At 43.6% G+C, this 23012-nt stretch overlaps 1 pseudogene; it reads left to right on the top strand.

Moving 5' to 3' along the window:
- The first annotated feature begins 1577 nt into the window (after window positions 1-1577).
- On the top strand, window positions 1578-22566 carry LOC148037891 (uncharacterized; annotated as a pseudogene).
- Window positions 22567-23012: the final 446 nt, after the last annotated feature.

The raw sequence follows: 23012 nt of genomic DNA, 5'->3' as shown, positions 1-23012 counted from the left end.
TTGTATTCACATGGAAGACCCAGATTCTTAGCCAACTGAATAGCACTCATAGAATTGTAATGTAGGAGTAACAACAATACCAAGGCATTAGAGCTATTTGGAGGTCAAAAGGAGGGCCTTGTAAGAAAATGGGTATTTGCATCATTATCTCTCTAGAAAAATAACAAAATCTTCATTTTCTAGAATAAAATAGGTGTGTTTAACTAGCCACCTGAGAAAGTTAGTAACACCTTTTGTGGATAACGACGGCCCACACTGATGACTTGAAAATTTAAAGTCAAGAATCTTTAGGGAGTAAGAGCACTGTAAACCTTCAATGCCATATACTATGCCACCCCTCTACATTCAATGCCATCTGTAGTTGGGAAAGTCCCACTTGACCTCTTTACCCTGCCCTCCACTAAACCCCTCTAATCCCTCTCGCAATGGTGGTCTACTGAGCTTTTCCCTTTGTTGGTAATAGCAATCTAATGGGATGTTGTTACCTCTATTAGCAATGGCGGACTCCCATGTCCATGTTGACAATGCCAAGTACCATCTTCATATTGACCTTGAATCTAGTCACGCTCCAATGCAAAAACGTCGTGGTGGCAGCTTTGTATCAGCAAATGAAAGGAATTCTCTAAGATGTTTTGGAGCCAAGAATGTGGATATATGGTGTGATGGATCTATTTACCCACATGATCCTCAAACCTGCAATCAACCACCTTTCTCAAGCCCAATCTCACTTCTCAGGTTTGTTGGAGATGGTCAGAAAGGTTTGTTGGGCTATTGCAAATCAATTTCAGTAGCCCCTACAGTTGAGAAAGAGATGTTCTAGGTTCAAAATACCCATCTTTGTCACCTTAGAGACCTTTGCAAGTTGCAAGAAGAAAAGCTCAAGCACCAGGAACAGGAGATCAACAAGCTACAAAAGCAAGTTGAACAATACAGAATGAAGAAAACATCTATTGGACCTCGGCAACGGAAAAGAAATTTGCAAAAGGTAGAGGATCTTAAGGTTAATTCAGGAGGACTCAAGAAAAGGATCAAAGCAATCAGGTAAGCATTCTGATTCTATGTACTCTCTTGCTCCTATGTGCCCTCTAATTTCTATGTGCCTTCTTCCCTCTGGCTCCTCCATACATTAACACTGGGGTTCTGCATGCAGGGTTGTATTGCAGCCCGACAAGGAGAATATCAACCCAAATAGCAACCCAGCAATGCAGATGAAACCTCTGATTAGCTCGAAGGTTGCAAAGGAACTAGTGTAAGAGAAGAAATTTAAGGTTGTGCAGAGGGAGGTGGTGGATCAGTTTATTACCAACAACACCATATCCACTAAGAATGTACAGAGCGCTATGGATGAGAGTGGTATTAGTTGGAAAGGATATGCCTTCTTACATAAGACTGTCAAGTCTGCATTCAAAGCTAAAGGAATCACTCCAAAACTTCTACCAACCACTACAGATGTTTGGAAGCTTCGGAAGAGACTTAATGAGAAGCAAAACGACTATGTTGGATCCCCGTACCACATTACAAATGAATACAAAGGGAAATGAGGCACTCTCAAATATGATGAACACAACAACATCTTCATGGAGTTGGAGTTGTTGTTGTAGAGAAGGATGGTTGAGTTTTACAATATCACACATGTTGAAACAAACGGTGTTCTCAACTTTGTTCTGAATATGGACGAGTGTGAGATCTTGAATGGTAAGAAGATGGAAAGAGTAGCCATAACATTGATGGATAGAGCAATGGGAAAATTGCCCAAGGATGATCCACTGTACTTCTCAGTACAATCAGAAATGAATCTATGGTGGATCGGTTGCTTTCTTGTATGTATTGCCAGGTCATTTTCTTGTGAATACAGTGTAGTTTATACACTCAATCTAATAGATGTATTATTTTGATTTGGTGTAGGTTTTAACCGAGGACCATGATGTCTTGGAATGGGTCTTCCGACAAACTCCCATTCCTGATCTTATTAGTGGGCAAATGCGAGGGCAAAGGACTCTTACTGTTGGAGACAGAGGCACCTTTCAAGTTGTTTGGCATATGGCCTCTGATTTAAAGACATTAAAATGCTTATACAATTGCAATCGAGGAGCCTTGACCTTACTATGCCAATACTGCATGGAGCCTGCAAAAACCCTTGATCATAGGTGGTGGACAAAGCCACCCGTTGCTAGATAAGAGCTTTCGACATGTTTTTGATATACCATTGACAAATGTTCACATTTGTACTATGCACGCTCTGTGTCATATCATAGAGAAACTAATCAATCTATACATTGGGTTTGTATGGAAAATTAGAAATCAGTCTGAACACCGTGATGGCATTGCTACTATTGAAAAGGTATTATCCAGTATGCAACTTCATGGAGGAAATGTTCAAATTGAGCAAGACCAGAAGCTCTCCACCAATGAAAAAGATCTTCCTAGAAAGGTTTCTATAGGTGGAGTGAAGGCAAGGCGGTTCCTATCGAGACCAGTCAACAACACAATTAAAAAGCGTGCATCCAACCAGGTTAGTAGGATAGAGTACGAGTAATGGAGGAGACTACACATTGTAGTTAAGGACCATGAGGCTGCATCTAGAAATGCAAAGGCGGAGGTATGGCGTGCAGTGGACAACATCTTCAAGATGTGCGACAAGGAGTCTTGGTCGACTCTGGACATCAAGGTTTTTCAAACACACCTTCAACAATTCAAAAAACAATTTACCACAGCCTGGATAGAAAACACCATAACACATTACATGGTAAGCTTCAAAATCTGGCCTACATCATTTTGCATCTCAGGATATAATTCTAAAACATATGATATTGTTGTAAGTCAGCACATCATCTATAATCATCTACCATTCTTCATTCAAAAGTACAGTGATCCAAGCATATGGAGCACTCAGGGAATGGAGAAGTCGCATTATATGGCACGCAATGCATACTTCAGACATACTCAACATGGTGGTGGCAGTCATAAAGGAAATAGCCTTCGTGAACTCTTCCAGTGGTTCTACAGATGAATAATGCAACAGCTTCACAAAGAAGAGACTCTACGTTCATCAAAGATTGTGCAGGCTGTCAAGATTGTGGGTGAGAAGGAAGGAGTCTCACTTGTAGCTTTTTCACTTGCACAATGGGGGAATACACACAAAGGTGGAGGCTGAAAACAGTTTTCCTCTTCTTAGTTGTGTAAGCCAAAAAGAACACTAGTACAAAAAAATAGAAGAACCCTATATATGGGTCTCAAACCAAACTCAACTAACTAAGGTGGCATACTAACTGAGCCATGAACTAGAGTAGATAAGGATAGATATCATCTAGCTATTATTCATGGGCGGTGTACCAATCGCATCTGCAGCTAATAAGTCAGTGACATGAATGCACAATGGTCACCCTGGCATATCACGAGTGGAGCTCGATATCTCAACACTCCCCCTCGAGCTCAATCCCAATTCCTGCATACCAAGTAGGTCTCTAAACTTGCGTAGCTTCTCTGCGGGCCCAATGCCTTTGTGAATATGTCAGCTACCTGATCCTCTGTGCTGACATAAACTAGATCAATAAGACCTAGTAAAACCCTCTCCCGCACATAGTAATAATGCACCTCAATGTGCTTTGTTCTAGCATGATAGACTGTGTTATTTGCCAAGTGTATACTACTCATGTTGTCACAATAAATAACAACTGGCCCATCTGTAGGTTGATGCATATCATAAAGTAGCTTATGCAACCAAGCTTCCTCACATGCAACCATTGCTGCACCCCTGTACTCAGCCTCTGTGCTCGACAAGGCAACTGTAGGCTGTTTCTTGCTGCTCCAAGTGACTGCAACACTCCCAAAAGAGAACACATATCCACTGGTAGATCGTCTATCAGAAATACCACCAGCCCAATCAGCATCAGTGTATCCATGCAAATGTATCTGAACCCCAGTCTCATAAAATAGTCCATACTGCAATGTGGACTTCACATACCTGAGTATGCGTCTAGCTGCATCCAAATGCAGTTTCCTTGGAGCCTACATAAACTGACTTACTAATCCAACAGCATAGCTCAAATCTGGCCTGGTAATAGTTATATAAATCAAACTTCCTACTATGCATCTGTACATAGTAGGGTCTTCCAGAAGCTCACCTGCATCTGTGCTCAGCTTCACATTCTGCTCCAAAGGAACTGAAATAGGCTTACAGCCTATCATCCCATATTTGGACAGCATGTCCAATCCATACTGCCTCTGCAAGAGTCGTATCCCACTTGGTGATCTAATCACCTCAATGCCCAAGAAATAACGCAGCTCTCCCAAATCCTTCATCTCAAACTTCTGCTTCAATAGCATTTTCACATGAAGGATATCTTCATCACTATCACCTGTGATAATCAAATCATCAACATAAATGACAAGCAACATAATACCTTTCTCTGTTTTTCTCACATAAAGTGAGAAATCTGCCTTGGAAATCTGAAAGCCAATAGTGACAAGATACTGTCCTATCTTGTCAGACCATGCTCTAGGTGCTTACTTCAGGCCATACAAGGCTTTCTTCAACCTACAAACAAACTCAAGATGAACAACATGCACATAACCTGGTGGCTGCTCCATATAGACCTCTTCTTGCAAATCACCGTGCAAGAAGGCATTCTTTACATCAATCTGATGTAAAGACCATCCCTTTGATGTAGCCATGGCAATGACTACTCTTACAATTGCCATCCTTGCAATCGGACTGAATGTTTCTTCATAATCAATGCCATATGTTTGTGCATACCCCTTGACTACTAATCTTGCCTTGTATCTGTTCACAAAACCATCTGCATTGTGCTTCACCTTATAAACCTACTTACAACCAATTGCATTCTTATCTTTAGGCAAAGGTACCAATTCCCATGTAGCATTTTCTTCCAAGGAATCCATTTCTTCATCCATGGCTTTCTTCCATTTTTCTTTTCCCATGGCTTGCTCAAAAGAAGTGGGTTCTGGTTCCTGTATCACTTTGACTATATAGGTATAGTGAATGGCTGTAAATCCATCATATTTCAGCCTATCCACAGGATAACTAGCTCTGGTAGACCTACGCAAAGTAGGCTCACTTCTAGATGCTCTGAAAACATCCCTGGTCTTCCTTACTTCTGGTGTAATAACAGATGGAATACCCAACTCATCATCAATGCTCTGTTCTGAGCCACTGGATTCACCATCCACATAAGAGTGACCTGCATTCACATCAAACATGGGTTGATCTACCTTCTCTTTTCCTTTTTGTGATACTTGCATACCACTATCTGCATTGCTTTGAGAAGATTCTCCTGATCTCAATCTGCCTGTCCATGGCAAAGAATGTAAACCACTGCTAGAGGACACTCCAGGTCCAGTAATAACTTGTGACTGCTGCTGTGAATTCTGTGCAGCATTACCATTTTGTGCATCTACATTATCAATCACATTTACTGGTTTATACCAGCTACTCATCTCATCAAAAACAACATCTCTGCTCACTGTAAACTTACGAGTAGAAGGGTTATAGTATCTATACCCTTTTTGCTATGCAGAGAGTAACCAATAAAGATGCACTTCTCAGCTTTTGGATCTAACTTGGATCTCAACTCATCTAGCACATGAACATAGGCAATGCAACTAAAAATTTTCAAATGAGAAATATCTGTTTTCCTACCAATATACCTCTCCTCTGGAGTCATGCCATGTATTGCTGCAGTGGGAGTCCTATTCATTATGTAGACTGTTGTAGCAACTCCCTCAGCCCAGTAAAAATCTGGCAGGTCTTTTTCATTGAGCATGGCACGAGATACCTCTCCAATATGCCTGTTTTTTCTTTTTGCAATTCCATTTTGCTGTGGGGTATGACTACATGAATATTGCTGCTTTATGACATGCTCCTGCAAGAACCTTGCAAACTCAATTGAGAGGTACTCTCCCCCTCCATTTGACCTTAGGCATTTTATTTGCAGGCCTGTTTCTTTTTTAACCATAGCTTTAAGAGTCTTGAAATGCCCAAAAACTTCACTTTTCTTTTTCATAAAATACACCCAAATTTTTTTGCTATAGTCATCAATAAAAGTGACAAAATAATGAAGCCTCCAATAGATGCAGCTTTAGTAGTCTACACATCAGAGTGTATTAATTCCAATGGCTTCTTACTCTCTTGAACATGTCTAGGAAATGGTTTCCTTGCCTGTTTTCAAAATTGACTGGCTTCACATACCTTATGCATTTCTGAAACCTTGAATTTAGGCAATCCTGCAACAATATTTTGGGCCTGCATTGATTTAAGTCACTGTACATTAACATGACCAATGCGTTTATGCCAAATATCAATATCTGCAACTACACCGGTCCCATGTGCAAACATTGCTACACTCAATTCAGGCATGTCTGGATCCAACGTAAACCTTCTGCCCTTCTTCTTTCCTTTCGCTATCAAGCGACCTTTATTTTTCATATCCTCAACAAAGCATCCATGAGGATTAAATCTGACCTGCAAGCCCTGCTCAACCATTTGACCAACAGAAACCAGATTCTTGGTGATATTCGGGACGTGAACTACATCTGACAGGTATTTCTTTTTCCCATCCTGCATAGACAAATGAAATTTTCCAATCTGCACAATAGGATGTGCAGTATCATCACTAGTCTCCACAAATCCTAATTTTTCCATTTTCCTTACATCCTGCATCCATTCTGCATGACCTGTCATGTGGTTTGATGCACCTGAGTCAACATACCACACTTCGTTGCTTTCTTCTACACTTGTCACAGAATTGTTCATGTGCTGCACCATAAACAAATGCTCATTTCTGTCATCACCCTGTCTACTAGAAGATGCATAATTCCCTTGTTGCAATTTTCCATTCGTGATGTCATTCTGCTTTTTATAGCAGTCTTTAGCCATATGATCCATTTTACCACAGTAGTAGCATTCAACATTGCTGTTTGCATTTTGGCCTCTTTGCCATCCACCACGACCTCTTTGGCTCCCCCTGCCTCTAGAGTTACCATGTCCTCCTCCCTAGGACTGGTTTTCTTGAGTTTGCTGCATATTCTGATTTCTACCACGGCCTCCTCTACCTCTGCCTCTACCTCTTCCAGCATTTGAGTAGAAGACAGTTTCTTTTGAAGTTCCTCCTGAAGAAGATGCACCACCATTTCTCTGCTCCTCAGAAATCAGAAGAGCAATCAACTCCTCAAAATCAAGAAATCTTTCACAGACGGAAATGGATGTTCGAAACTGTGTATAATTCTTTCCTAGACCATTCAAGGTCACATAAACTAAATCATCATCTTCCACTAGCGACCTAATGGAAGCAAGTGCATCTACAATCTTCTTCACCTTTGTTGAGTGTTGAAATGACCTATTTTTTGGTTGATTTTTGTTGTTTTTGAGAGTTGAATGGTTGATTTTATGAGATGATTGATTGGTTTGGAAGTGTTTTGAGAGTGTTTTAGATGATATTGATTATTTTTTGGAAGTTAATGATGATTTTCATTAGAGATGTGAGGTTCTGTGATGTTCTGATAGGTTCTAATTGGTTTTGTATACCTTCTGTATAGCTTCTGTTTTGTTCTGATTTTCTTCTGTATGAAGCATGGATTGATGATTTATGAAGATTGAGATCTTGTGAAAGCTTATTGAATAGTTTTTGATGGTTTGGAATGGTTTGAGTATGAGTTATGAGGTTTTGATAACCTTCCATAACCTTCTGTAGATCTTCTGTAGAGCTTCTGTCTCTGTACTGTAACTGTACTGTAGCTGTTCTGGTACTGTACTGTGACTGTTCTGTATGCTTTTGTATGTGTCCTGTAGAATGTATGTGTAGCTTGGGAAATTTTTCTAGCCTTGGAAAGAGGTGAATACAAGTGCAAAAGAGCTAAAAGAAGTAGCTGCTGAAGACTCAAGTAAAGACTGAAGTGAAGTGACAGTAGTGAGCTATGAAAGGACACTGTAGTGGCTTTGGTGACTCTTCATATCAGACATACCTCTTGGGAGGGGTATCCACGACCTAAGAAGGATTATTAAGAGTAATTATGAGAGATTGTAGTGAGCATATGATGTATTATTGATGGAGGGAGAGAGAGAGAGTCAGAGATAGCCAATTCTACTAAAACAGAGTGATTGTATGTGAGAGATTGAGAGAGAAGACTACGAAGATATTGAAGATGAATACTATGTGATGTATTTCCATTCAAAGATGGTGTATTCCTTTGCTTACTTTGTTCTATTGATGGATTTTGTGAAGATATTGAAGAATATGGTTGATTCTATCAAATCCGTGGAAGATCTACATGATGCTGCATGAAGATTTGTTGTGCCTGGTGTTCTTTTCTTCATTGTGATCATATAAAACATAATAAACAAGCTTGTTGATGTTACAAGATAGATTTTCTTGAAGAGAATTCCCTTTTCCTTGGTGTTCCTCTTGGGGCTCCATGTTTTTGGTGCACAGCCAGGGAATCTTGCCATCAACAAGCACCAGAAGAGGCTGAAAATGAAGGAAATGGCATTGCCAAGAAGAGACGAATTCAATGGATGATTGTAAAGTTCCTTCTTCCACTGAAGAGTTGGAATTTCTCATAATCAAAGCCACTTTCCACAAGAAGTTCATCCCACAATGGCGGAAACACATCACCATCATGATGCATGCTCTATGTGGTGGACAGTTTCCTCTTCCTGTTGAAGCAGCAGAAACTTGCATCTTGGTGGTAAACTATTTGGGAACAAACTGAAGAGCAGAAACAGAGAGAATGACCATACATGGAAGATTTGGCATTCATTGAGAAGTTTCCAGACATCATCAAGTGGGAGATTGTGAAGAAACTTCAGGAGTCTTGGTTTGTAGAGGTTCACAAAGACAAGAAGGAAAAGAGTTGGAATTTGTTCGTGGATGCTCAACAGCAAGATACATGGGATGCTTGGTGTTCTGATAATCTTCTGTTTGTTCAATTAGCAACCCACTGGAAGTTGGTAGACAGAGTGTTCTTCACAACATACACTATTGAAACCATTAGAAGCTGGCATTAGTATGATGATGGCACCACCACAATGCTCCGACGTATGCATTTTGACACCTTCAGAACCGAATACCTTCCTCTGTGTAGTGGTATGAAAGCAGAATTCAGAGACGTTGAAAAGGAAGAAGTAGAAGAAATGTTGGCAAGAGAGCCCTCCAAAGACTGAAGCCTTCTATTATCCCTTTGTGGAGCACTAACAACATAGTGGAGCCAACTCCCTGATGAATGACGCAATAAAGAGGCAAGCGTTAGAACGAGTCCAAAGGTATGTGAGAAGAGAGAAAGCAAAAATCAGAGCCGAGAACGAGCTCGCAGCAGAAGCCGCCTTTGACGCCCTTGCGGAACTCTTTACAGAAGTCCCAATGGCACATCAAGCCCTTCTTCCTCCTGCAGGAGGTCCACTTCCAAGCCAGATCCGTCCTGGAAATATTGATGACAGGCCAGCGAATGTAGTTCCATTGCCAGTTTTTAAGGGAGAGTACAATGAAGACCCTGATCTTCATGTAGCAGAGTTTATGGTAGCATGTGTGGCTAACAATGCTAGAACCCCTGAGCATTGGCTAGCAATATTCCCCGCCACTTTCAAGGGCACGGCGTTTCAGTGGTATGAGAGACAAGCAGCATGAACTTTTGGCACATGAGACGACCTGAAGTTGGCCTTCCTCACTAAATTCAGGCGTGAAGGTTTTGAAGAGCGGATGCGAGAGGAATTTATGAATTTAAGTCAGTCCTCTGGAGAAAGAGTAGAAGCTTATGTCTCACGAATGGAATCCATCCTGAAGAGATGGACTAATCATAATCTAGATGATGGCATTCAGAAGGGGGTGTTTCTCAGAGGATTACAACCAGAAGTCCGTAAGTTTGTGGAGCTACAAAGACCAGCCACACTGCAAGCTGCAACAGAAGGTACAAGACTGTACGATGAAGTGGAAGCTAGATTGGCGATGAATATAGGAAGAGGAGTCCTACCTCCTCTGATGCCATGAATGATGTACCCACCAAATGCAGTCCCAGGGACAGTCCCCTACCCCTACCAACAGATGCCCCCAGTATCACAGTACAGTGCACCAAATCCACAGTGGCCACAATCAATGCCTCAAATGATGGTTCAACCACAACAACAATGGTCCCAACCAATTTCCTCCATGCCAAATCAGCAGCAATAGTGGAACCCTACCAACTGGAGCCAATAGCCAACAGTTCAAACTGGAGCTCTGAATTAGAATCAGAATAGAGATCCCTCTGTACCAGCCCAACCTGTTTATGCAGTGATTACAGAGACTCCTCAAAACCCTACTGTCAGTGCCTCAAGAGGAGAAAGCTTGAAGGATTATTTATCCAACTCAGTTGCAAATATAAAAAAGGAGTTGATGGATGTGATTACAGAGCAGCTACAGACGCTAAAAGTGAATACCGCTAGCATATCCAATGTGGCAGGAGCAGGAAGAGATGTGATGCGGTCAAATACTTGGTGTGGTAAGTGTCATCAAGCAGGCCATTTAGCCACTGAATGTATGCGAAAACCAACCATTCCTGGAGCTTTCTGTTCCTATTGTTTTACGGAAGAACCATACAGAGGATATTTGCTCTCTGAAGGAGATGCATGATAGGAGAAGGAAGGAAGAAGACGCAAGATTCAACTTGCTAGAATCCAAAATGACAACATAGGATATTGGACCCAAGCCTAGAGAGTTTGGTCCTAATTTCGGTCCCAGAAGATTTCCCTCTCAAAGTTACAGAGGAAGACAGTCTGGCGGTAGTCAGAGATCAGAAGTGGAGTGTTACAGATGCGGAGAGAAGGGACACATTTCACCAAATTGTCCAAATCCCAGAAGGTCAGTGGATTACAAGCCCTTATGCACTCGATGCAAAGGAGAAGGCCACACTGCAAAAAACTGTCCAAGCCCAGTCCCAATGAAAAACAGTGCTACTGATAATCCGGCCAAGGCCCAAGAGCCTACCTCCAATTTAGTGGAATTGGAAGTTGTTGCCATCACGCATGCAAAGAAGAAGGAACCACCTATCCAAAAAGAAAATAATCCTCCTGCCAGAACAGTGAAGTTCAATCTTCCACTAGAAGAACATAACAGAACAGAGCCTGACAGTGCCGTACAGAGCACCACATTGCCACAGAGAGTCACAGAGATAGTTCCAGAGACAGGACCAGAGGTCCAGGAGATAGAAGAGGAGGAAGTGCCACAAGTGGCAGAAGAAATTTCCATGATGCCTCTGTTGGAAGAAAAAAGGAAAATGAAAATGGGTGTTTTCCCATTCCCTAACCGGTTAGAGAAGCCAGTGGATCCTATTAAGGAATACGATCTGGTCAGAGATCTAGATACCTTTAAACCAAACCTCACATTTCAACAATTATTGATGTTGTCTCCCAGTTGCCGAAAAAGGTTCAAAAGTATACTGACAAGAAGACGTGGATTAAGGATTGCTCCCTCAATAGCAACAAAGTCCAACAAAGCTCCAGAGCCTGTAAAAGAAGTGGATGTGGCTAACGCCTTCCTAGATTCGGGTACCCCAGAGACTGGCGTGTGGATAGAAGGCTGCTTCATTGCAAATGCACTGCTTGATGGTGGGTCATCAGTGAACATTATGACGGATGTGACAATGAAGGATCTAGGCCTACAAGGTGTACAACCAACCCAATGGCTCATTAGACTGGCGGATCAGAGCAGAATCAAGCCTTTGGGCATTCTCCCATATGTGAAGACTACAGTGGCTGGAAAAGATTATTGGCTAACCTATCTGGTGGTGAAGCCAAACTCTTATGGTACATCCTACCCTCTGTTATTGGGTAGACCATGGCTTTTTGAAGCCAGAGCAAGGACGAATTGGTTCAAAGGAACCTTGACCTTGGGTGGAGGACCTAATAAAGTGGTGTTGAAGCTATATGGTGCTCAAAAAGAACATGGATCCACCTCCTTGGAATTATCTTCAGACTCCCCTAATGAGGCTACAGATGGAACATCAGCAGATGAAGATGCTGTCAAACAGATTCTTCCCAAGAAAACAGTGGCACGTTCCTTAACAGTGGATATTGTAAGCCGACTCCCAAATGATGCAAAGTCCTTGTCAATGGGTGAATACTTCATGCCTGAACCAGGAATGATTTCCGAAATCACTTCCGACAGTGAGATAGAAGCATGGATGTACTGCTCTCCCTATTACATGGCCATAACAGAGCCAGAGACAGAAGCAGAAGATGAAACAGAGAACCTATTCTTCTCTTACAGAGCTCCTACAGAGACAGAGATAGAGACAGAGCCAGAGACAGAGACAGAGCCAGAGACAGAGACAGAGACAGAGACAGAGACAGAGACAGAGACAGAGACAGAAGAGGAAGGAGATGATATTGAAGAAGGTTATGAAAGTGAGATGGAAGAATCTATCCCACCTGAAGAGGATACATATGAAGAAGAAGTTCCAGAAGCATCAAAAGCAGACGAGCTCATGCTGTGGGACAGAATGGCGATGGTACCATTTGGTCTGGTAAATGGATATTCTCATATGCAAAATCTTTATAAGAAATGGTTGAAGAAGAACAATCCGTCTTTCAGCAGTGGCTCTTGCCGCCCTCACCTACCCTTGCCAAAGAAAGATGATGATGATGCACTGTGCTAACAAGCACCAGTCTCACGATTCCAACAGGCATCAGAGGGTCCCTTTATGTGACATTCCTGGACGCGTCATCAGAAGATGAGTCTTCAAGCCAAGAGGTAACTAATCTTGAAACCAAACTCGAAATGGCTCTAATCCGATTTCAACAACTCAAGGAGCAACCTAAGTCTCCACCAAAAGAAGAAGTTGGTTCTAGTGGGACATCAGAAGAGGACACCACTCCCTTGAAGGAGTCGGATCTATACCCAGAAGCAGTTCGTGGGACCTTCATCCATGAAGTAGAAGGTGAACGGCAGTTAACCTTTGTGGATGCAGATGGCACTGAATGCCATTTGAAGGTGGGTAGCAGCCTCCCAGAAGAGGAGTTGTCAACTTTGTACAACTTGTTGAAAGAGAATTTGGACGTGTTTGCTTGGTTCTACAAAGACCTAAAGGGGATTGATCCCACAATATGTTAGCATCATATTGATTTGGAGCCTGATGCCAAGCCAGTACGTCAACGACAGAGGTGAATGAACCCGAATTATTCCACATTGGTGAAAGCAGAGCTACTGAAGCTTCTGGAAGCCGAGTTCATCTATCCAGTGGCAAATAGTGAATGGGTTTCACCCATTGTGGTTGTACCCAAGAAAAATGGCAAGCTTCGTATATGTGTGGATTTCCGCAAGTTGAATTCCAAGACCAAGAAGGATCACTTTCCTATCCCTTTCACAGGCCAACTGTTGGACACAGTGGCAGGACATGAGCTTTATTCCCTTCTGGATGGATTCAGCGGATACAACCAAGTACAGATAGCAGAAGAAGACCAATCCAAAACAACCTTCACCACAGAATGGGGGACCTACACTTACCGAGTGATGCCGTTTGGGCTCTGCAATGCCCCTGCTACCTTCCAACGAGTCATGATGGCCGCATTCCAAAATCATCTGCACGACTTTATTGAGGTATATTTGGATGACTTCTGTGTCTATAGTTTGATCCGTGAACACTGGGGATACCTGGAACAATGCTTTGATCGATGCCGGGAGTATGGGATTTTCCTCAACCCCGATAAATGCATCTTTGGGGTCTCTACTGGAGTTCTGTTGGGCCACATTGTCTCTGCACAAGGGATATCAACAGACCCTGCAAAGATCGAAAAGATCTCAGCTCTGACAGCACCCACCAACCTCAAACAGTTGAGGGGATTCCTATGCCACGTGGGTTACTACAGAAGGTTCATAGCCCATTTTGCAACAAAGGCAATCTCCTTGCACAAGCTTCTGAGGAAAGATGCAGAGTTTACTTGGACGGAAGAATGTGACACAACCTTCAACACTCTGAAGCAGTGTCTGATTGAGGCACCCATTCTCCAACCTCCTGATTGGACGAAAGAGTTCCATGTACACACTGATGCATCTATTGAAGGCTTAGGCGCAGTTCTATGTCAGAAGGGCTCCTCGAAGCTGGATCAACTGATCTATTACGCAAGCCGAAAAGTTATTGATAGGGAACGGAACTATACAGTGACAGAGCTGGAGTGCTTGGCAATGGTGTTTGCCCTAGAGAAATTCCGCCACTACCTGCTGTCTACCCACTTTAAATTTTATGTGGATCATGAGGCCCTGTCCTTCCTGATGACGAATGATGAGATGGCTCCTTCTATTCCAGGAGTTCGACTTTGAGGTAATTATCAAACCTGGTCGTTCCCATGTTCTGGCTGATCATCTGTCGCGTATCCCACAAACTGCAGATGAGGAGCAGGATGATCCCGACCTCCCTGATGCTTCCCTATTCTTGGTAGAAACTATAACCCCCTGGTATGCAGACATTGCCAATCTACTGGCAACCCAACAATACCCTTCTGGTATTTCTAGTCGGGAAAGGAAGAAGCTTATGTTAGAATCAGCCCCCTACACCCTGCTAGGTGGTGCACTGTACAAGAAGGGCAAAGATGAAGTGCTCAGAAGATGTGTTGCAGGAGATGAGATTGGCATTGTTCTGAAGGCTTGCCATGACGAGCCATGTGGAGGCCACTTCGCAAGAGAAGCTACAGCCAGGAAGGCTTTACTAGCAGGATACTGGTGGCCTACCATCCATAAGGATGCCTATGATTACTGTAAAAGATGTGATGCTTGTCAGAGAATGGGGAAACCCACGAAGACAAGTGCCATGCCATTGCAACCTATCCTTCCTTTGAAGCCTTTTGAGAAGTGGGGCATCGACTTCGTTGGTCCAATTGATCCTCCTACTAGAAGGAAACAGAACCGATACATCCTCGTATGTATAGATTATGTCACAAAGTGGTGTGAAGCTAAAGCCCTAAAGCGGGATGATGGTAACAGCATGGCCTTGTTCATGTACGAGAATATCATCACCCGTTTTGGCAGTCCCTAAGAGTTGGTAAGTGACAGAGGCACTCATTTCATTAATAAAGTCATGGAAGAGTTGACAGAGCTATATAAGATCCGCCATCGCAAGTCCACTCCTTATTACCCCAAAGCCAACGGCCAAGTCGAAGTCACCAATCGCATCCTCTGCTCGATTCTGACAAGGACGATTGCCGCACATCGTCGAGATTGGGATGATCGACTTTCAGAGGCCCTCTGGGCGTACAGAACCTCCCCTAAAGCAGCGACAGGACAAACACCCTTCCAACTGGTGTATGGTACAAAAGCTGTTTTCCCTGTTGAACTGGAATTATCCTCTTTGAGAGTGGCTATCAAAGAGCGTTTGGGGGATGATGATTCACTGCAACGCCGTCTCCTGCACCTGGAATGTTTGGACGAAACTTGCAGGATGGCTCTACAGTGCATGGAAGCCACGCAAGCCCGACGTAAGGCTTACCATGATAGCTTCATCAAGCACAAGGAGTTCAAAGAAGGTGATTTGGTCCTAGCCTATGATTCACGATTTGGCAAATTTCCTGGCAAGCTTCAACAGCGGTGGATGGGCCCATATAAGGTACTTGCTGTCAACCCTAATGGCTCTGTCCAAGTGCAGACCATCGATGCCTCTGATGATCCCTTCCTGATCAATGGATATCGCCTGAAGAAGTACTTCCCTCCTTGGGGATCTTGACAATCACGGTCACCTGATCCTTTCCCTCGTTGGCGTGGTACTCTCACTCTTATGATGCTACTTCTGATAGCCGTTCTTCAGCCACTCCTGATGAAATGGATGCAACCCTCAGTCCCCTCAACCCCACCTTCCAGCCTTGATCTCTTATCCTCTATTTTCCACCAGCGACAGTGGCAAGGTGGGTTCTGACAAGTGATATTTCTACCATTCCCTTGCTTAATTCGAAGAGAAAAAAAGAGAGGAAAAAATATACATATCGGTCATGGGAGAAAAGGACTTAGATCCCTGTCATGCCGACCTATTCTTCGAGAAAAGGTGGAAACACCCTCGGGAGTAGGAGAAAAAGAAAAAGAAAAAACAAAGAAAACAGAAAAAAAAACAAAACTGTTATGGGAGAAAAGGAAGAAATTCCCTGTCATAGCATGCCTCATTCCAGGAAAAGGTGGCACACACCCTTGGGCGAGAAGCTGGCTGTGGAAAAGGTGGCAACAACCAGCAGTCCAGAAAGTGGATTCATCAGTTGATATCCCCAAGATCCAGTTCCGAAGCTGCCTCCCTTGGTACGCTGTGTCCTGGGTCTCTCTGCAGAGCGTCTAACTGTCCTCTAGCAGACGCCATGGTCCTATCCAACACAACGTTCGATTTGATGGCTACCTCCCTGGTTACACCTCTTCAACAATTGATGACGCGATCTTCATCGACAAACAATCGAGTGATGCGAGCTTTCATCCTAACCAGATGGGGAAGTGAGTATGGTTGCCCTCTGTATCTATCAGCAGAGTGTGAGACAGAGGGTGGGGCGAGTGACTAGTCTTTTCCTTTCAAATCAAATGAGAGGTGAGAAGTGTGAATGAAGTGTTGCACGCACGGGATGGGTCTCTCAATGCACAAAGCACAATCTGTTTCTGTGCACTGCACCATAAGGCTCCCTGGCCTTTCTTCTCGCACCGTATGCCGGCACAGGGCGGGATGCACAGTTGCACCATCAAATGCGCACAAGGCATACAACCTTTGCACAAGTGACTGTGAGGATTACATCAATGGGTTTCAGGAAAGGGCTGCCCTCCTGTATCTATCAACAGTGCGTGAGACAGAGGGTGGGCTGAGTGTGACTGGAGTTTCTTCAATCAATTATCGAGAGGTGAGATTGAGGGACGTTACGACACTTGGAGTCAGGTATGTTTCCATTTCCCTATGCACCCATGGGATGGGTCTCTACCATCATCACCGGACACGTCACCCTGTTCTGTACACTGCACTGTAAGGCTCCCTTGCCTTCCTCCTTGCACCTATGCCAGACGGGTTAGATGCACTGATGCACCATCAACTGTGCACCCTGGCATACTCCCTCTACACCATCCCCTTGTCGATTCCTAAATTGGGTACGAGATATGGGTTTCAATTATTATTCCTCGAGTGATATTAGTCATGGGGCGAGTGACAGTTCTTTCATTCCATTTGAGTGACTGTGAGTTGAGTGTAATATCCCTCGCCATCGACGAATTTCCTGCGATTCCTTCAACCAGCTACCTCCCTGGGTGCTGCCGCATGGTCCCTGCCATGACGGATGTGTGCTGTGAAGAACCTTGGTACCTCCTGCAACCGACAATAACACTGGGCGTGCCATCGACAATCAACCTTGATTCTCTACAATATGGGCCAAGTTTTTTTAACCCTACAACTTCTGTTTCTCAGTGACATCATGTTTTAAGTGTGGGGACGTTAGTGGATGGTCTGTTGTGTGGTCCTAGGTCCCTGTTGTTCGGTTACCCCTGTCCGTTAAGGTTTTAAGTGTGGGGACGCGTCCCTGCGCATCTACCTTGCATACCCCTCTGCATATGCCTCAACCTGCTAATGCCTCTATGCCATGACTTGCTTTTACCCTGATGGGGTCCCTTCCCACCCACCCATTTCTGTTCCACCCACCCTCGGGGCTGTTCCCTTGCAGTTTTCCTTCATTCCCTGATTTTGCTGTGTTTTCATGCGAACGCACCCTACGTTCAACAGACTTCCAATCTGACTTTACAAGCCTATTCTTCCCTTTGAATTGACCATTTTTCCTTTTTACCTATCCCTATTCCGGTGCACGGTTTTTGAGTTATTAATTTTTAAAGCATTTTGTGCACATTAGCCGGTTTTCCATGTGAACGCACTTTTCTTGCTTTAGAACCGTGATCTGACATCATAGACTTGACAAAAACTTTCCCCCTGACATTTTTCCTTTTTATTCCGTGTCATTTCGATGCACGGTTTGTCCAAAATTAATTTTGCGGGTTTTCAAGACTTTTTCGTGCGTCTTTTTGACATTTTTTCATGTGAACCTGCCCTGTTTGCATCGGAATTCACATTTGATTTGATAACCGTGTCCGCTGTGCCTTCCCCCACCTTTTTCCTTTTTCCTCCATCCTCTTTCGACTTCTGGATTTTTAATTATTAAATTTTAAATGTATTTTTGGGTGTATTTTTGGTGTTTTTTGCATGTGAACCCCTCTTACTTCCTCCGAAACTGCGTTTTGACATGACAACCCTGTACCACCCCTTCATGCGGACATTTTTCCTTTTTTTTGTATGTCGTTCCGGCTAACGGTTCATCCAATATTAATTTTCGATTCCAATTTCGGGTCTTTTTTTGGCTTTTTTCCACGTGAACGCGTCTTATCTCAGTTGGATCTATGTTTTGACGTGATAGGATTGTCGGGCCCGTCTTTCTGCACATTTTTTCTTTTTCTTGAACCTCGTTCCGATGCACGGATCTTTCGATATTAATTTTTAATTACATTTTCTGAACCCGTTTTTTGCATGTGAACGCCCTGTCTTTCCCCTAGAATCTCCGTTGAACATTTTCCCTGTCTTCCCCCTGCCGTCCTGCCCACTTTTTGTTTTTACAACATTTTGTTTTGACGTCCGGATTGGGAGATATTAATTTTTCTTTATTTTTATGTGTTTTCGCGTGTCTCGTCCCGCGCGTGAACGCGCCCGTTTTCAATTTCATGCACCTCCACGTGCCTCGGTCGCGTCCGCGTGACCTGTCCCGCCATCCCGGTGCTATTTTGATCCCGTCACGGCAAATTTTTTTACCCCGCCCCGCGCACGCGCGCGGGATGGGGGTACGCCTTTCTCTCATGGGCCCCTCCGCCCATTTCCTCCCTTGGGCACCTTCTTGGGCCCCTACCCACCTTCTTGACCACCCTTCCCCCTACTCTTCCCCTCAGGCACCCCCCATTCCATGGGCTCCCCTACCCAATTCCACCCCCACCCCACCCTTTCCACCCTCCCCACACCCTTCCCTATCCCCCCCACCCTTCTCTCTCCCCGACCCCTTCCCCCCCCCAACTACCTCTTCCTCTCCCTTCCCTGCGTGTCCCTTCCCTCCCCTCCTCCTCCTTCTTCTTCACCCTTCTCCTCTTCTCCTTCCTCCCCTCCTCCTCCTCTGCTCCTCTCCTCCCCTCCCTCCTCCACACGCGCGCCGCCCCGTGCAGTCCCTGCCTCGCTTCTCGCCATGTGCCCACTGTCGGCGCCCTCCTGATGCCTCCCTCCTGACGTCTGCCGTCGCCGCGCGCCCGTGTGGACGCCCTGCCCGCCCTGTGCTGCCTCCCGCCCCACCCTCGTCTGACGCCACGCGCCGCCCTGTGGCCGCCGACGCCCCGCCTCCCTGCTTTGCCGCCTGTCGCCCTGCTGCCCATCGCTGGCCCGTCGCCACGCCTCCTTCCTGTCCGCTGCTACCTCCCGTCCGGATGCCCCCACTCTCCTCCACGTGCCACCTGCACTCAAACACCCCACCTACACCCTCCCCTAAGCCCCCCATCCCCCCACTATACCACATTCCCACCACTCCTACTCCCTCTAAGCCCCCCTTCCCCCCAAACACACACACCAACCCTCTCACCCCATCTAAGCCCCCCCTTCCCCCCCAGCAAACAAACACACACACCAACCCTCTCACCCCATCTAAGCCCCCCTTCCCACCATCACACTCAAACCACCGTACCCCTCCATAACCCCTGTCCCCCCCCCCCCCCCCCCCCCCCCCCCCGCAGAAACCCCACCGCCGAAAACCCTCCATGCCACTGTTCCCCCGCAGCAACCCAACCACCGAAATCCCCTCCATAAGCCCCTGTTCCCCCGCAGATCACACACCAAACCCCTCCATAAGTCCTGTTCCCACCCGTAGATACCATTCTCCACCCCTTGCCACCCGCGCGTGTGGTTGTTCGTGTGTTCGTGATTGTTCGTGTGCGGGTGCGGGAGATCGTTAGCTGGCTGTTCACACGCAGCTGCCACGCAGCCTATATCTGGGTATTTTCCCAGATTTTTTTAATTCAAAAACCCGCAAACCTTTTTAAAAAAAACATTGAAAAATTCAAAAAATCATTAACAAAAAAAAACACTTAAAATTCACAAAAAAAATACAAAAAAAATCTTGAAAAATTCCCAATCTTTTTGCAGCAAATTGCCATATTTTTCTAAACTGAACATTTCAGTAAAAAAAATAAAATTCAGACCATTTTAAAATTAAAAATTCTTTTAAAAATACCCAAAAACTGAAAAAATTTCATTAAAAATGCTAAAAAGTTCCAAATTAATTTCCAAAAAATTCCTAAAATTTCTATTTATATTTTTACTTATTTTTGGCATATTTTCTAAGCTATAAAAATACTTCATTACATCCTCAATTCATTTTTTAAAAAAATAAAAAAAATCCTCTTTCATTCAAACCACACACTGAAAATTCTCGAAAAAAATCCAGATATTTTTGGATTGAGGAGAATTTTCATTCCATTTTCACTTAATAAAAATGAACCCATTTCTTAATAATTTGTTAAAATGAACCTTTCATTAAATTAATTCCCCCTCATTGCACTTATTTTTCCCTTTTTAATGATCTCGTTTTGTGGGATGGGTACGCGAAGTCTTCGGAGTTGTCTCCATGGTCAAACCTGATTATTAAAGTTGTGGTCTTGATAAGTGTTGAAATGACCTATTTTTTGGTTGATTTTTGTTGTTTTTGAGAGCTGAATGGTTGATTTTATGAGATGATTGATTGGTTTGGAAGTGTTTTGAGAGTGTTTTGGATGATATTGATTATGTTTTGGAAGTTAATGATGATTTTCAGTAGAGATGTGAGGTTCTGTGATGTTCTGATAGGTTCTGATTGGTTATGTATACCTTTTGTATAGCTTCTGTTTTGTTCTGATTTTCTTCTGTATGAAGCATGGATTGATGAATGATGAAGACTGAGATCTTGTGAAAGCTTATTGAATAGTTTTTGATGGTTTTGAATGGTTTGAGTATGAGTTATGAGGTTTTGATAACCTTTCGTAACCTTCTGTAGATCTTCTGTAGATCTTCTGTCTCTGTACTGTAACTGTACTGTAGCTGTTCTGGTACTGTACTGTGACTGTTCTGTATGCTTCTGTATGTGTTCTGTAGAATGTATGTGTAGCTTGGGAAAGTTTTCTAGCCTTGGAAAGAGGTGAATACAAGTGCAAAAGAGCTAAAAGAAGTGAAAGAAGTAGCTGCTGAAGACTCAAGTAAAGACTGAAGTGATACTATAGTGGCTCTGGTGACTCTTCATATCAGACATACCTCTTGGGAGGGGTATCCACGACCTAAGAAGGATTATTGAGAGTGATTATGAGAGATTGTAGTGAGGATATGATGTATTATTGATGGAGAGAGAGAGAGAGAGTTAGAGATAGCCAATTCTACTAAAACAAAGTGATTGTATGTGAGAGATTGAGAGAGAAGACTATGAAGATATTGAAGATGAATACTATGTGATGTATTTCCATTCAAAGATGGTGTATTCCTTTGCTATCTTTGTTCTATTGATGGATTTTGTGAAGATATTGAAGAATATGGTTGATTCTATCAAATCCGTGGGAGATCTACATGATGCTGCATGAAGATTTGTTGTGCCTGGTGTTCTTTTCTTCATTGTGATCATATAAAACATAATAAACAAGCTTGTTGATGTTACAAGATAGATTTTCTTGCAAGAGAATTCCCTTTTCCTTGGTGTTCCTCTTGGGGCTCCATGTTTTTATGATACCCATGGATGCTCAAAATCTAGCACCTTAACAGATCTGTATCAAGCACCTATTATATCATAATAGCCTTATTATATTTTGTAAAATGATAAATTTCCAAAAAAGGGGCATAACTTTTGAAGGCCCAAAAGCAATGGTGGCTAAGGCCAATGTAAAAGAAAATATTATTCATTAATAAACTCTTGCACGAAGGGGTGCATGTGGGGGAAGATTGGGGTGTGTTTCTTCAATATATCCCTCTCTCTCTCGCATGTACTTCGAGAGCATTTGTTGTGTAAAAGGATCTCTCTCTCTCTCTCTCTCTCTCTCTCTCTCTCTCTCTCTCTCTCTCTCTCTCTCTCTCTCTCTCTCTCTCTCTCTCTCTCTCTCTCTCTCTCTCTCTCTCTCTCTCTCGTGTGTTTCTTAAGGATCGCTATGGAGGGTGATGAAGAAGAGGAGGATAATTGTTTCTATTATGTTCTGTGGGCAAGAGATCAATTCTCAGCATAGATTTTGCTCCGATAATGTTCATGGAAGACTCGTAATGGCATGCTCCATTTTTGGTGCACTGGCTGGGAATTTGGTCGCTCATGGTGAAGCTTTTTATGACATTGATGGTGGCAGGGTACTATTGGATCGTTTTCAACAGCAAGTCACTCATGAAACAGAAAAGAGAGAGAAAACGAAAAGCTTCCATTCTTTGCTGGCATCATCACTGAACAAATCTCTGATCATCATCGCATTTGCATCAGCTATCCTGAGTACGATTTTGGCAACAAGCACAGTGATCGATTTCCTTCTTGTCGTCATTCTTTCGTTCATCGTCATTCTTCCGTGAGTAGGCGCGGCATGATTTTGATCTGATTTCGATCCTTTAGGATCGTCCATTGTTCCTCCATTTCGAACGATCATTTTGTTTAATGATATATACATTTACATTTCCGTTGATATATATATATTTTTAAAAGGGTCCTAGTGATAAAGCATGTTTCTATGCGGATCTTTCTCAACACACTCTTGAAGCATCCTCAATGGCATGAAGAAGATGGTGTTCATTTGAGATTTTTGAGTGTGCAAGCTCATGACAAAGCAGAGGATAGCATCCTTGGTGTGGTGGTCCCTAGGTGGTCTCCTACGGCTCGGCTTCGTCATCGACGCTAAAAACATGTTCAATGATTTTGTGGTTTTTCTTCCTTTTTCTTGCCGAGGATGGCTTCACAATTGTGTTTGGGGAGAATGATGATGCCCATGGATGCTCAAAATCTAGCACCTTAACAGATCTGT

This window comes from Lygodium microphyllum, chromosome 4 (genome assembly GCF_053477565.2).
Source record: "Lygodium microphyllum isolate KBCC chromosome 4, Lygodium_microphyllum_v1.1.10, whole genome shotgun sequence".
Lineage (NCBI taxonomy): Eukaryota > Viridiplantae > Streptophyta > Polypodiopsida > Schizaeales > Lygodiaceae > Lygodium > Lygodium microphyllum.
Note: the sequence above shows the minus strand (reverse complement) of the source record. Positions and strands in the feature narration are given on the sequence as shown.